The following is a 13,593-nucleotide window of genomic DNA, read 5'->3' as shown; positions in this document are numbered from 1 at the left end:
TCCTCTGAACCGGGGAGAGCTTGCTCTTTTCCCAGTTGACCCGAAGCCCTAAATGGGGCAATGGGAAGCTCCAAAATGGGAGCTGCCTCTGCGAACTTTGTGAAGACAGGGATAGGCCGAAGGGGAGGACCTTGTACTGATATGCCCGGCCATCGAAAGCATACTGTAGGAAGGGTCTGTGACGAGGTAAAACCGAGTCGTAAAACTACGTATCCTTCAGGTCTACTGCCGCAAACCAATCTTGATGCCGCACTGAGGTGAAGCGGATGCCGCCAAACTGGGGCGGACGCCTGGCGAACTGAATCACATAGTCGAATTGGATGGTCCTGGCCAGCCACCACGATGGGTTGGAAGCATTAGCCATGGAAGCCCTTGCCGAGCAGACCAACACGTGGTGTACAGAATCTTGAGCCATGCTTCTTCGCCGCCAATAACTGCTAGGCAAAGTCCTCGATGGTGTCGCCGAATAGTCCGATCTGGGAGATGGGCACGTTGAGAAAGCGAACCATGTCAGCATCCCTCATGTCGACCAGATCCAGCCTTAGCTGGTGCTCCTGGACCACCAAGGTGGACATTGCCTGCCCAAGTGCTCGCGCTTTAACCTTCGTGAGGGCGAGGCCGGTCACCGAGCGCAGCTCCTGCATCCCATCGGGATCAGGACTACCTATGTGCAGCGGAGGTGGGCTCTCCAGCCGCCATCGGGGATAAAAAGAGTAGACGAACTGGGAAGTCGGGTTGGGGCAGAAAAAGCTGTGAGCAGCGCCACAAACCCAGCAACCAATCATCTAGCTGGAGGGCTCGGGGAGGGTGGAGGATTCCAGTCCAACATGACACTCGCAGTGGCCCGGGAAATCATGGCGCTCAGCTCTGCGTTGGCCTCAGACTGGGCAGCCCAGTCGAGTCCTCGGCGTGCGACATCACCAACGAGTTCTCCGATGCAGCGATTGAGGACTCATCTTGCTTGCAGGCTCCGAAAGAGACGTTAAGCAAGCTGGTCTCATCTCGGAGCTCGACGGGGGCAAACAAGCATGCTGGGGAACGGGAGGTCCACGGGGGTTTAAATGGCTCAGGGGGGTGGCAGGAGCAGCTTTCCCTTGGATGAAGAAAAAGCCGTGACTGCAACGCTGCCATTGTCATGTTCTTGCAATTACATTTTCAAGAAAAGGAGTAAAACTTCAATGAAATTATAAGACCTGTCTGGTTCTCCTAAAGTAAGTATTTTTTGCATTCGCCTCTCAGGTGTTCATGGTGTAGTTGCAGTAGTGTTAGTGCTATGTTACTTATGAATAAATTGTGTAAAGATTTTTAACTGTTACAGCTGTCTCCATCATGTTTTTCCTAAACTGAAGTTTTGAATATTCCTTTCCAAGGATGAAGCACCACACAAAGAGAATGATGCATTTATTAAAGGATTGGCATCAGGTTAGATACTTTACACGTGTACTTGTTCTTGTTAAAATGTCTCGATACCTTGCATCATACAACTGAGCTGCTGTTTTGCAAGTGGCTGAGAGAATTTATTGAGTGTGTACAGACACGCGAACCGAACATACTCTTCCAGAATGTCCTCTGTAGCACTAGGAGTTATAATTAATTGGTTAATTCTCATATTTTGTTGAAAGAGAAATTATTTGCAGGCTTCCCAGCGGCATTTAACTTAGGACACTGTAGGAGAGTGCTTATTACACATGCACATCTGTGAGTTTGCACATGCATGTCTGTCACGGTTCCCTGTTGTCTGCTCTGTGTTTCTCCCTTGCCATTTCTCCCGGACTACACTTCCCACAATTCCCTGCCCTCATCACTGCCAGCTTGATTGTTCTCACAATCATTATCCCTGTGTATTTAAGCCCTGTTTTTTGTTCAGTCTTTGTCAGTTGTTAAATGTAATGTATGTCCTTGACTGTGTTCCTGCCCATGCCCTCCGTGGATGTTTCTCGTGTTTATATTTTGGTTTTCCCCTTGTGGATGTTTTATTTGTTCGCTGTGTTGTTTTGTTATTTTGAGTTATCCTGTTCACCTTTTGTTCTTTCATTAAAAACTGCGTGTAGATCCTCACTCCTCGTCTGACCTTCGTTACAATGTCTACAAAATAAAATTAGGTGTAACCGTTTTGATCTAATTAAAATCATATTTGTAACAAGGAACAGAACAGAAGCTATAATTGCTTTAATTGCTATAAAGAGTTTTTTCGAGTAATTCCTTGCAACAAATCATGAAGTGATAAAATGAAATCTGATTCTGTGTATTGTGATGGGTCACACCCAACACTCAGTAGCAGCTCTATATGTGCTTTGCAGTGCCACTGAATGGACGTCAAATAATATGTTAGTATACTCATTTAAAATGTAAATAAGTATAATATTTTGTATAAGATGCATCACTGTTCCATTATAAGTGTTAATTGTGAGTGAAATACCCTATATTTTATTTAAATGTAGGGCATACACAAGTATATCATAGAGCACAAATTATGATTAAAACTTTCAAAATATTAAGCGTACAATATAAAGATTATGTATAGTGGCAATCTAGTAGCTTCTTGCCCCTTTTTAATTTATTACAGCGATGCAACCTGTGGCACCTTATTTTATTCTGCATTTGGCCCCCTACTGAAAAGATTGGACACCCCTGCACAAAGGTGTATCAATTTAGGGACTGGCCAAACTTGAATGCAATTAATGTCTTTCAAATCCAATTTACCTGTCAGAGCCATATAGAAGCAGTGCTCCAACATATGGCTTGTTAGCGTTAAGGATGACCTGCTAGAGGTCCTTTCCCAGTCCCATTCCCCCTCTCCTCCATCATAGCTTCACTGAACTATCCATTAAAAGCAAATGTGCCCCTAAAATATCTTTAAAATCAGGGATGCATTTTGTTGATCTCTTGCAGTGGCAGTGAAGAAGAGATTCCCAAATGTGTCTAGGGAGCTTTGGGCATTGCAATCAATTAAAAACTTGGGGAATTGAGACTGCTTGAAAGGGGAAAAAAATGAACTATGTTTAAGCTATGTCTTGGCTGTTTAAAGAACTATTCAAAACTGTTGAATGTTATATAGACAATCTGTAAAATAAAGTATTCCTTCATGTTTTATGTGTCATGTTTTTTTAGGCTTGAAAATATGGAGAGCAAAATGTATTTTTAAAATGTATTTTGGACAATCTATATTTAGACTGAAAATTTATAAAAATGGCTAAAACATACTGTATGTGAGGAGCTAAAACTATATTTTAAAATACATTAATTATATATTTTTTGTTTTGGCCAAATTATTTGAATATTTTGAAATATATTAAATATATTTATTTTTGCTGTTTGGGCCATTAAATGTCAGAGTACTCAAGGAGGTAATCCTCCAGTAGTGGAACAGGATAGACCTGACAATATGTCATGAACTTGTACACTTGATGTCAACACGAGTCAGAGCAGTATTTAAATGTTATGGAGGACTTTATTCAAGGTTTTACTCATTTTTGCAAACCTTTACAGCAAAGCTGCCTAATTTAATAATTTTACAGAAATTGACATTATATTTAAATATTCCTTATTTAAACCATGTATCATTTCAAATAACGAACTGTAAGATATAAAATATTAATGTCTAATCATTTTCTGTGTGTGTGTGTGCAACCTTTTTAGCTGAACACTCTGTTTCGTTTAGGTCAATGCTCAGTTCCCTTGTGCAGACATACTGATGTGGACTGACTTTTGTAACTGACGACTCATCTGTCTTCTATTTCTTTGTTTTAAGATCACATAATTTCTCTTATCTTTTCATTGACATAGGCACTGACTATACTGACCTACTTAGACTGTATATAAACCCTAGACTTAACAGAATAAAGAAAGAGAATGAAATGCACTTTCATTCCTCTTCCCTCAAGGCTTAGAGACGCAAGGAAACGACTCGGTTACTAACGTAACCTCGGTTCCCTGAGAGGAGGGAACGAGTATTGCGTAAGTAGCTTACGCTATGGGAAAACTCAGTTTCTCGAGAAATATTGAAATCTTTATGTAAAACGCATTGCAGCTGCACAGTAGACAGTAATGAGCGAGGCAGCTCGGTCATTGGCTGTGCTGCGGCAACTGCTCGAACCAATGACGCGCCGACTCTGAACGCGCGACCAATGGGCGCGCGCCTCGCGTTCGCGCGCTCAGAGCCCACCGAAATTAGCATAGCCAGGCTATATAATGGGCACCCCGTCATACGAGTTCCTTTAGGTTCAATCGACTGAAGCGAACTGACCAAGCACAAGCTCGGCAGCTTACGCAATACTCGTTCCCTCCTCTCAGGGAACCGAGGTTACGTTAGTAACCGAGTCGTTCCCTATCGAGAGGTCTCTCCTATTGCGTAAGTAGCTTATGCTATGGGAACACCATGTAAAACGCCGTGCGTGCTGACTTCGCTCTATAAAGCCAGAGGCAGATGCCTGAGCCTTAAAGCAAAGTGATTATTCCACGAGCCGGCCAACGGCGAGCTACATAATGGGATAGTATAGAGCGCCCTTCCAAGGTGGTACATGGTGGGACGCTCATAGTACAAACACAAGCACATATCTTATGTACTGAGTTTTCTATGTGCTGATATGCATAAAAAATCCTTTAAGTCAGTCAGAGACGGACCTTGTAAGGGAGGAGATAATGCTCAGCATATACATACTCCAGTCCATTCTACAGTCAGGCTGATAGAATGTTGGAATGCATTTTTCTATGTACTGGCATGCATAAAAAATCCTCTGAGTCGGTCAGAGATGGACCTTATAAGGGAGGAGATAATGCTCAGCATATACATACTCCAGTCCATTCTACAGTCAGGCTGATAGAATGTTGGAATGCATTTTTCAATGTACTGATATGCATAAAAAATCCTCTAAGTCGGACAGAGACGGACCTTATAAGGGAGGAGATAATGCTCAGCATATACATACTCCAGTCCATTCTACAGTCAGGCTGATAGAATGTTGGAATGCAATGAGGGGACCTGTAGGTTATAAAACCTGATAAATGTCGAAGGCGAGGCCCAGCCCGCTGCCGCACAAATATCTTAAATGGGTATCCCACTCGACCAAGCCCATGAGGAGGCCATGCTCCTCGTAGAGTGAGCTCTGACGCCTAAGGGGCATTGAAGGCCCTTGGCTTCATAAGCTAAGCTATAGCATCCACTATCCAGCCGATATTCTTTGCTTTGAGACTGCGAGACCTTTAGTGCGGCCGCCAAAGCATACGAATAATTGTTCCGTCTGTCTGAACAGGGCAGAACGTTCCAAATATACTCCGAGCGCCCTGACGGGGCAGAGTAAATTAGCGTCGCTTTCGTCTGCTGGGGACGATAGCGCTGCCAGAGATATCACCTGTGCTCTGAATGGTGTGGAGAGCACTTTAGGAATATACCCGTGCTTTGGCCTAAGGACAACTCTGCAGTCGTTAGGTCCAAATTCCAGGCAAGCAGCTTGATGACAGCGCGTGCAGGTCGCCCACTCTCTTGACTGAAGCGACGCCAGCAAGAGCGCAGTTTTGCTGTTTAAGGTGCACGGTTCGGAGAGGTTCTAACGGGGCACTCTTGAGTGCGTCCAGGACCGTGGCCAGGTCCCAGATCGGCACCGAGGGGGCGAGGAGGGTTCATCCTCCTAAGCCTCTTAGGAAACTAATGATTAGATCTTTTTTCCCTAATGAATGTCCTTTATCAGGATTGTGCGACGCCGCTATGGCAGCCACATAGACTTTGAGCGTGGAGGGTGTGCGGCCCGCCTCCAGCAGCTCTTGCAAAAAGGCGAGTACACTTGGTATCTCACACGATTTGGGGTTCAAGCTCTTGGTATCACACCAGTCACTGAACACTTTCCACTCTTGGGCATATAAGCGCCTCGTAGAGGGTGCTCGCGCCTCAGTGATGGTTCTCAAAACTCCACTGGGGAGGTTCTCGGGAACCCGTTGAGGGGCCATGCATGGAGGGCCCTCCATAGAGTGCAGGGAGCTCAACCTAAGTCCACCCTGGCGATTTCTATACAAAACTACCGTCATGTTGTCTGTTCGGTCCAGGACGTGTTCGTTTCTCAGGTACGGAAGCAGGGCTCTGAGAGCCAAGGCGACCGCCTTCATTTCCAGACAGTTTATATGTAGGCACTTTTCCGGGTTTGACCAAAAGCCGGAGACAGGCCTGCCCTCGTAAAAGGCCCCCATCCTATTTTGGAGGCATCTGTCGTGATCATTCTTCTCCACGTGTTCACGCCCAGACTCACGCCGGTTTGATACCAGTTGATGGCTTTCCAGGGCGTCAGGGCTTTTATACAGCCGTGATTCGCTCTGATCAAAAAGTGGTCCGAGCGCCACGCGTGAGTGGGGACACTGCTCTTGAGCCAGTGCTGGAGAGGATGCATGTGCAACAATCCTAGCTGGAGTACAGCTGATGCCGAGGCCATGAGACCTAGCATTCTTTGAAATTGTTTGACGGGGGCGCGCGCGCCCTTTCTGAATGATGTTGCAAGGCGTCGAATAGAGAGCGCGCGCTCTGATGAGAGGCGCGCTGTCATCTGCACTGAGTCTAGCACTATTCCCAGAAGAGATATTCTGGCTGGGGATAGCACGCTCTTTGCAAAATTGATTCTCAGACCCAGGCATTCTAGATGGCTGATAATCCAAGATCTGTGCGTCGTTAACTGACCCTCTGATTGTGCTATGATTAGCCAATCGTCGAGGTAATTCAGTATTCGCACTCCCTGCTGTCTCAGGGGAAAGTGCGGCGTCCATACATTTCGTGAATGTACGGGGGCCAATGATAGGCCGAATGGTAGTACTGTGTACTGGTATGACTGTCCCTCGAAAGCGAATCTCAGAAAAGGCCTGTGATGAGGCGTTATCGGAATGTGAAAGTAAGCGTCTTTCAAATCCACTGATAGAAACCAACCCCCGGGGCGAACTTGCGCGAGGATATGTTTGGTTGTTAACATTCTGAACGAGCGAATCATAAAAGATGTCTGAGATCTAGGATGGGGCGGAGGCCACCGTCCTTTTTCGGGACGAGAGAATAGCAGCTGTAAAAACCCGCCTCGCTCATAGAGGGAGGAACAGTTTCTATAGCGCCCTTCTCTATCAGTTCGAGCACCTCGGTGCGTAGAACATGTGACACATCTTTCCTCACTTTCGTCTCGACCACCGCTGAAAAGCGGGGTGGTCTCGTGAGCGAATTGAAGTGAGTAACCGTGTTTTATTATGTTCAAAACCCATTTTGGCATGTCGGGATTTTTTCCCAGGCTTTTGCTCGCACAGATATGGGCTGAATGTTGGCTGGGGGCGTGTCGCAGTGACGTATGGGCCCCACCGGCAAATTGCCTTGTGCTAACACTGAGTTTACAGCTCCCAGAGGCGCAAGTGCGCGCTGAGCAGCCGTGTTGAGTGCCGAGTGCAGGGGTGCGTGTGAGCTTACAGGCACGCACGCTATCTCCGTAATGCTCGCATCGTGAGCTGGAGAAATGTTTGAAACTGTATAGATAGTGTTTACAGGTGGGGGTGCATACATTGTAATAGGCACGCGCGCCACTTTCATAAAGCTTCCCGCTCTTAGCGGGGAGTTTCTTGCCTTGCGCGTCGCATCTGTGATGCTTGCTGCATGAGACAGAGAACTGTTTGAAACTGTATGTGCAGCACTTATGGGTGGGGGTGCATCTACTGTAGTAGGCACGCGTGCCACTTTCATAAAGCCTCCCGCTCGTGGCGGGGTGTTTTTGGCCATGCATACAGTGTTTGTAACTGTGGGAATGCGCACTTTATTGTGGACACGTGACCCCTTAGTAACACAGGCAGAAAATGTGCTAACACTGAGCTTACAGCTCTCAGAGCGCTGGCGCAGCTGAGCAGCTGTGTTGAGTGCCGAGTGCAGGGGTGCGTGTGAGATTACAGGCACGCGCGCTATCTCCGTAATGCTCGCAGCCGGAGAAATGTTTGAAACTGTATAGACAGTGTTTACAGGTGGGGGTGCATACATTGTAATAGGCACGCGCGCCACTTTCATAAAGCTTCCCGCTCTTAGCGGGAGTTTCTGGCTCGCAGCGTCACATCTGTGATGCTCGCGACATGAGCCAGAGAATTGTTTGAAACTGTATGGGCAGCGCTTATGGGTGGGGGTGCATATACTGTAGTAGGCACGGCGCCACTTACATAAAGCCTCCGGCTCGCGGCGGGTGTTTTTGGTCATGCATACAGTGTTTGTAACTGTGGGAGTGCACACTTTAGTGTGGACATGTGACCCCTTAGTGACACAGGCAGAAAATGTGCTAACACTGAGCTTACAGCTCTCAGAGGCGTGGCGCGCTGAGCAGCTTTGTTGAGTGCAGGGGTGCGTGTGAGATTACAGGCACGCCGCTATCTCCGTAATGCTCGCAGCAAGAGCCGGAGAAATGTTTGAAACGACAGTGTTTACGGGTGGGGGTGCATACATTGTAATAGGCACGCGCCACTTCCATAAAGCTTCCCGCTCTTAGCGGGAGTTTCTTGGCTCATGCGTCGCATCTGTGATGCTCGCGGCATGAGCCAGAGATCTGTTTGGAACTGTATGGGCAGCTTATGGGTGGGGGTGCATCTACTGTGGTAGGCACGCGCCACTTTCATAAAGCCTCCCGCTAGCGGCGGGTTTTTGGCCATGCATACAGTGTTTGTGTGTAGGGGTGCGTGCAGGACAGCAGGCACGCGGCTACATTTATAGTATTTCCGCTTTTACTGGGGAAGTGTTTATAACTGTGGGAACAGTGCTTGTGTGTAGTGGTGCATACATGACAATAGGCACACGATCTACATTTATGGGGCGTCCAGCTCGAGCTGGGAAAGTATTCGGCACTGTTTGGACAGTACTGATATGTGGGAGTGCGCACTTTAGTGTGGACACGTGACCCCTTAGTGACATAGGCAGAAAATGACTCTTGTGATTTCTGTGTGTTGCCGTTAAAACGGCGTTTGATTGCAGGTGAGCGAGTTCTGTGACTGGCCCATTGACTGCTGTACAGACATTTCCAGCCGCCTGTAAGGGGACTGGGTAATGTTTTACACGTTTTGCTCACTGCAGTGAAGCGTTCAGCGAACTTTCTTACCGTGCTGGTGCCCGTGCTCGTGTCCGCTAATGTCGACGGCCGAGCCCGGCCAGTCCTCGGATGCAGCGCCAATTGGAAAGGCTGTCATCCTTTTCACCGTCGTCCCCTGGCGCACCGAACGAGATGAGACCCACCGCTCTGTTGGAGGGGTGCTGGTCCGTCTGCGTGAATTGGACTCCTGGGAGTTCTCGGGTGGTGGTGAAGCATGCGGGGACTGGCCCGGCGTGACGTCACTGAAGTCCACGTGCTCTGGCGGCCTCTGTGAGCGGCGCTTTTTCTTGCGCGGCTCTAACAGAGGGGACGGCAGCACGGTGATAGCAGGCTCGTTCGCGGCGAAGGCGGCGAAGCGAGCGCGCGGCTCGTTGAGGCCCAGGGAGTCACATTCGGGGCATCCGCCTCGAGTGAAAGCAGCTTCTGCGTGGTCAGGTCCCAGGCAGCGAGTGCAGATAATGTGACGGTCCCTGTCAGGAAGAAGGCCTCTGCACGAGGCGCATTTGGAACAACGCCTCGAATTTGCTCTTTTACTAAATACAAAAAGTGTCGCAAAGGCGAACACTTAGCTTAGTAAAAAGGATATAGTGATGCGCGCCGGATCGCGTAGCAGAAGGCTTCAAAGGCGGCTGAAGGCGCCGGCGTCCTCTTAGCAGTCCTGCTGTAGGCTTGTCAACGCCGGGCGAAAGACTCCAACAATCCGGAGGATCCAGCGAAGAGGAGGTCTTCGCTGAAGGAGATTAAAATCTAAAGGAACTCGTATGACGGGGTGCCCATTATATAGCCTGGCTATGCTAATTTCGGCGGGCTCTGAGCGCGTGAACGCGAGGCACGCGCCCATTGGTCACGCGTTCAGAGTTGCCCCGTCATTGGTTCGAGCAGTTGCTGCAGCACAGCCAATGACCGAGCTGCCTCGCTCATTACTGTCTGCTGTGCAGCTGCAATGCGTTTTACATAAAGACTTCAATATTTCTCGAGAAACGGAGTTTTCCCATAGCGTAAGCTACTTACGCAATAGGAGAGACCTCGCGATAGGGAACTCATGCAGACTGAAGCAAACAACTAATTAGGGGACCAGAAAAAACTTAATTCAAAACAGAATCAAAGTTTTCTAACAAGAGCATATATTTATAATTTTTGATTAGTTATTATAACTATGTCAGATTGTTTACATTGTTTCAGCAGGGTTCGTACAAGGTTCATACTTGAATTTGGCTCCTGGAAAACCCTTGAAAATAGCTATTTTTACCAAAAGGTGCTTAAAAAGTGCTGAAATCATAGAAAAACGTAAAATACGTTCCTTAAATAATTTAATAAATTGTATTTTTTTTTTCGGAAAACGACAAACCACTGCTGAAGCTGGCAGCGCATAGACAGCGCTGTCACGTGGCACCTGTTACTTTTGGCAGAGCTGTTCAGAATGGGCCAATCACAATAAATTGTTAATGAAGGATTTTGAAGATATATATTTTATAGATACTTCTATTGTGGTTTTAACAATTATACATTCCTAAAACTATCAATTTTAATTAAATATTTATCTCCAGAGTGAAAAAATTAGATGAGATGTAAAACGATCTGAGATTTGAATGCAGATCAATGGAGTATTCAGTTTTGTGTGCAGTCTGGCGCCCCCTGGTGTAAAGACAGCTTTGTCTCACAAAATAGGTTATTTCTGACAGCATTTGGGTCAATATCAAAATATGTTGACAAACATGTCCCTTGACTTTATTTGTCATGTAATAGCTTTCTAATAGCGAAAAAATTTAATAAAAAGGTATCATTCTATAACCTAAACTTTAATGATAGGAAATGGCTTGACTTTGTTTTGAATATAAAAAAAACTCTTACACAACTTCTATTACATTTAAAATTATTTATGTATAAATTTTGTACTTATTTAATAGATGCATTAGTGGAAGGCCGAAAAAGTGTGTAAATAATAAAACAAAATTATTATTAATCATTTGAATAATTCAAACTTTGCACATGATTGCACGTGCACTTTATATAGGTATATATAGGTAGTTTATATAGGTATTTTATTTTGTTGTGTAGTCTCATGTGGTCCTGTGTTGGTCCTTTGTTGTTTTTATGTAGCACCATGGTCCTGGAGGACCGTTTGTAGCGTGGCCACATAAGGGGATGTTTTATATTTGGTTCAATGACTTTAAACTAATTATGTTTGTCATTAATGCCTATTTGTTATATTGCTTTCCCCTGTAATCTGTCATTCCCCTCAGCTGTTGTGTGTTGTTCCCCGATCTCTGTTCACGCCAGATCTTCGCGTGAATTCGTCTTACGTGTTTTCCTGCCACGTATTCAGTTGTCTCGTTTTGCTGTGTACTGTACTAACTGTATATGGTTGAAACGACAATAAAAACCACTTGACTTGACTTGAAACAAGAATGTTTGTCCCTTAATTTCATGGCATTGGTGGTGAATATTTTCACACACAAAAATGTGGTGTTGTACCCCACTGAACCCTCAAAATGTAACCCTCATTGGTGTTAATTTAGTTTTAACTTGCTTCATTCGTGAAACAAATTTAAATGAAAGAAAGAACAACAGCCAAGTTGTTCTTAATGATAAAAATAATGTCAACATGTTACAAAATGTTTACCCTCAGTGTTTATGGGCAAATGCTGGACTGAACGGGAAATTTCAATATTTTGTAATTTGGAAAGTCCAAATCTTTGGAGAATGACCCATTTGCAATTTGGGTCAGTTTCTCACATAAATCTGCTGTGTGACTTTAGCAAACATGGAACACAGCACATGAGTCATATGACTTACTGTTTATGGACACAGTTATTCACTTTTGTAGGAAAGCAAATTGCGTTTTAAGGGAGCACACTGCAATTGCACATCAATTTCATCATGAATGAACCAAGAATTGTTACTGAAAATGTGTAGTTATGAATGCACATTGAAGTATATTCTTGTACTTGTAATAAGTGGTGTTTTATAAAAATGTATTAATAGAATAAATAAAAGATTTGTATAATAAATAAAAGATTTGTATAATCCTCTAACAAGGTTGTCTTCAATTGAGTCCTGTTTCTAAACCTGACTGAACGAATCAGCCAGTTCGGACTCAGCAGACAGCTAGCCCTTCAAGATGGGTCTCTCTTTCTCTTATCTCTGCCCTGCCCCTGTTCAGCACAGCTCCACAGCCCTCAAGATGTCCCAGGTCATCTGGCTCCTCTCTCTTCGCCAGGGTGGTCTGTCCATAGAAGAGTATACTAATGAATTTCTCATCATGGCTGATGGACTGGGCTATGGAGAGAATGCCTTAAGGACCTCTCAAGGCCAATGAGCTTTTGGGAGCTTGTGAGGCTGGAGGCATAAAGCTTTTGGAAGTTTGTCCACCAAGCTTGTTATCTGAGGGCTTGTGACACCCTGATCAGGGGATTCTATCTGTCATCCCATGCCCAGTTCTCCCGCTGGTTTGCCTGGTTACCGAAGTCCTAAGTTCTCAGATGGTCTTGTCCTGGCAGCTGCTCCACTTGCTTTCTGTTTGGCAGTTTTTGAGTTTGGTATTTTGGCATTTTTTTCTCTCCTGTTGGGCTGGTTTCCATTTTGTCCAGTCTGTCAATGGACCAACACTGGGTGTTACTGCATTTTGTTCTTGTTTAGAGCCTGGTTTTTGTTCTGTACTTTTACCAACCCAACAAATCTTCCGATTAGAAGGCTGTCTGCATTTGAGTCCTGCTCCTAAACATAATAGTGTTGGATTCAGCCAGATGTGAGCAACCAAGTGCAACTATGTTTCCTTTGCCATTCAATACAATCCAGGATTTTCTACTGTAACTGTAACTGTAACTGTAATTGAAATATAGCTTCATGTAAAATCAACATTGTAGCCACCATAAATGGGGACTACTGGCTTAATGTATATTAAAACAGCTTTTTAAAGCCACTGATAAGAGTCTTCATCTTATAAGATTTTATTTGTCAAAAACAATTAATTTCCTTAGATGTAAAACGTGAAGCAAATAACTGACATTTTATTAACTTTTTTAGGTGATTCTAAACTAAATTGTTGAGAAACACTCATCTGATTGTTGTCAAATAGACTGCAATGTCCCTCTCACACAGATAAGTGTGTGTAAGTAAGCAACAGTGTAAACAAGGCCAACAGGTCAGTGACCTGATTTTTTCTTTGCTTATTGCATGATCATTGGCGAGGAAATAATATAATGAAAAAATACACAGGGATGTTCTGCAGTATTTGATTTATATTTGTACTATTTGTTAAATTTTTTGTGAAGTCTTGATGCTGTTAAGATATGACATGATGAACAAATAGGTATCACATTTTTATCCGAGTCATTAAACAGTCAAGGATGACAAGGGTTAGAAATTGTGTTTTCTTATTTTCCATCTTATAGGATTCTGATAATTCATACTGCGTATGGTTTCAGAGAGGAGGAGCTAAGAAATCACTTAAAAAGAACCTTTTGGCAATTTTCCCAAAGGAATGACACATTGACAAATGATTTGACTCTACCATACTAGG

Source organism: Xyrauchen texanus, chromosome 38, assembly GCF_025860055.1.
Source record: "Xyrauchen texanus isolate HMW12.3.18 chromosome 38, RBS_HiC_50CHRs, whole genome shotgun sequence".
Taxonomy (NCBI): domain Eukaryota; kingdom Metazoa; phylum Chordata; class Actinopteri; order Cypriniformes; family Catostomidae; genus Xyrauchen; species Xyrauchen texanus.
The sequence above is the reverse complement of the archived record's forward strand: the minus strand, read 5'-3'. Positions refer to the sequence as shown.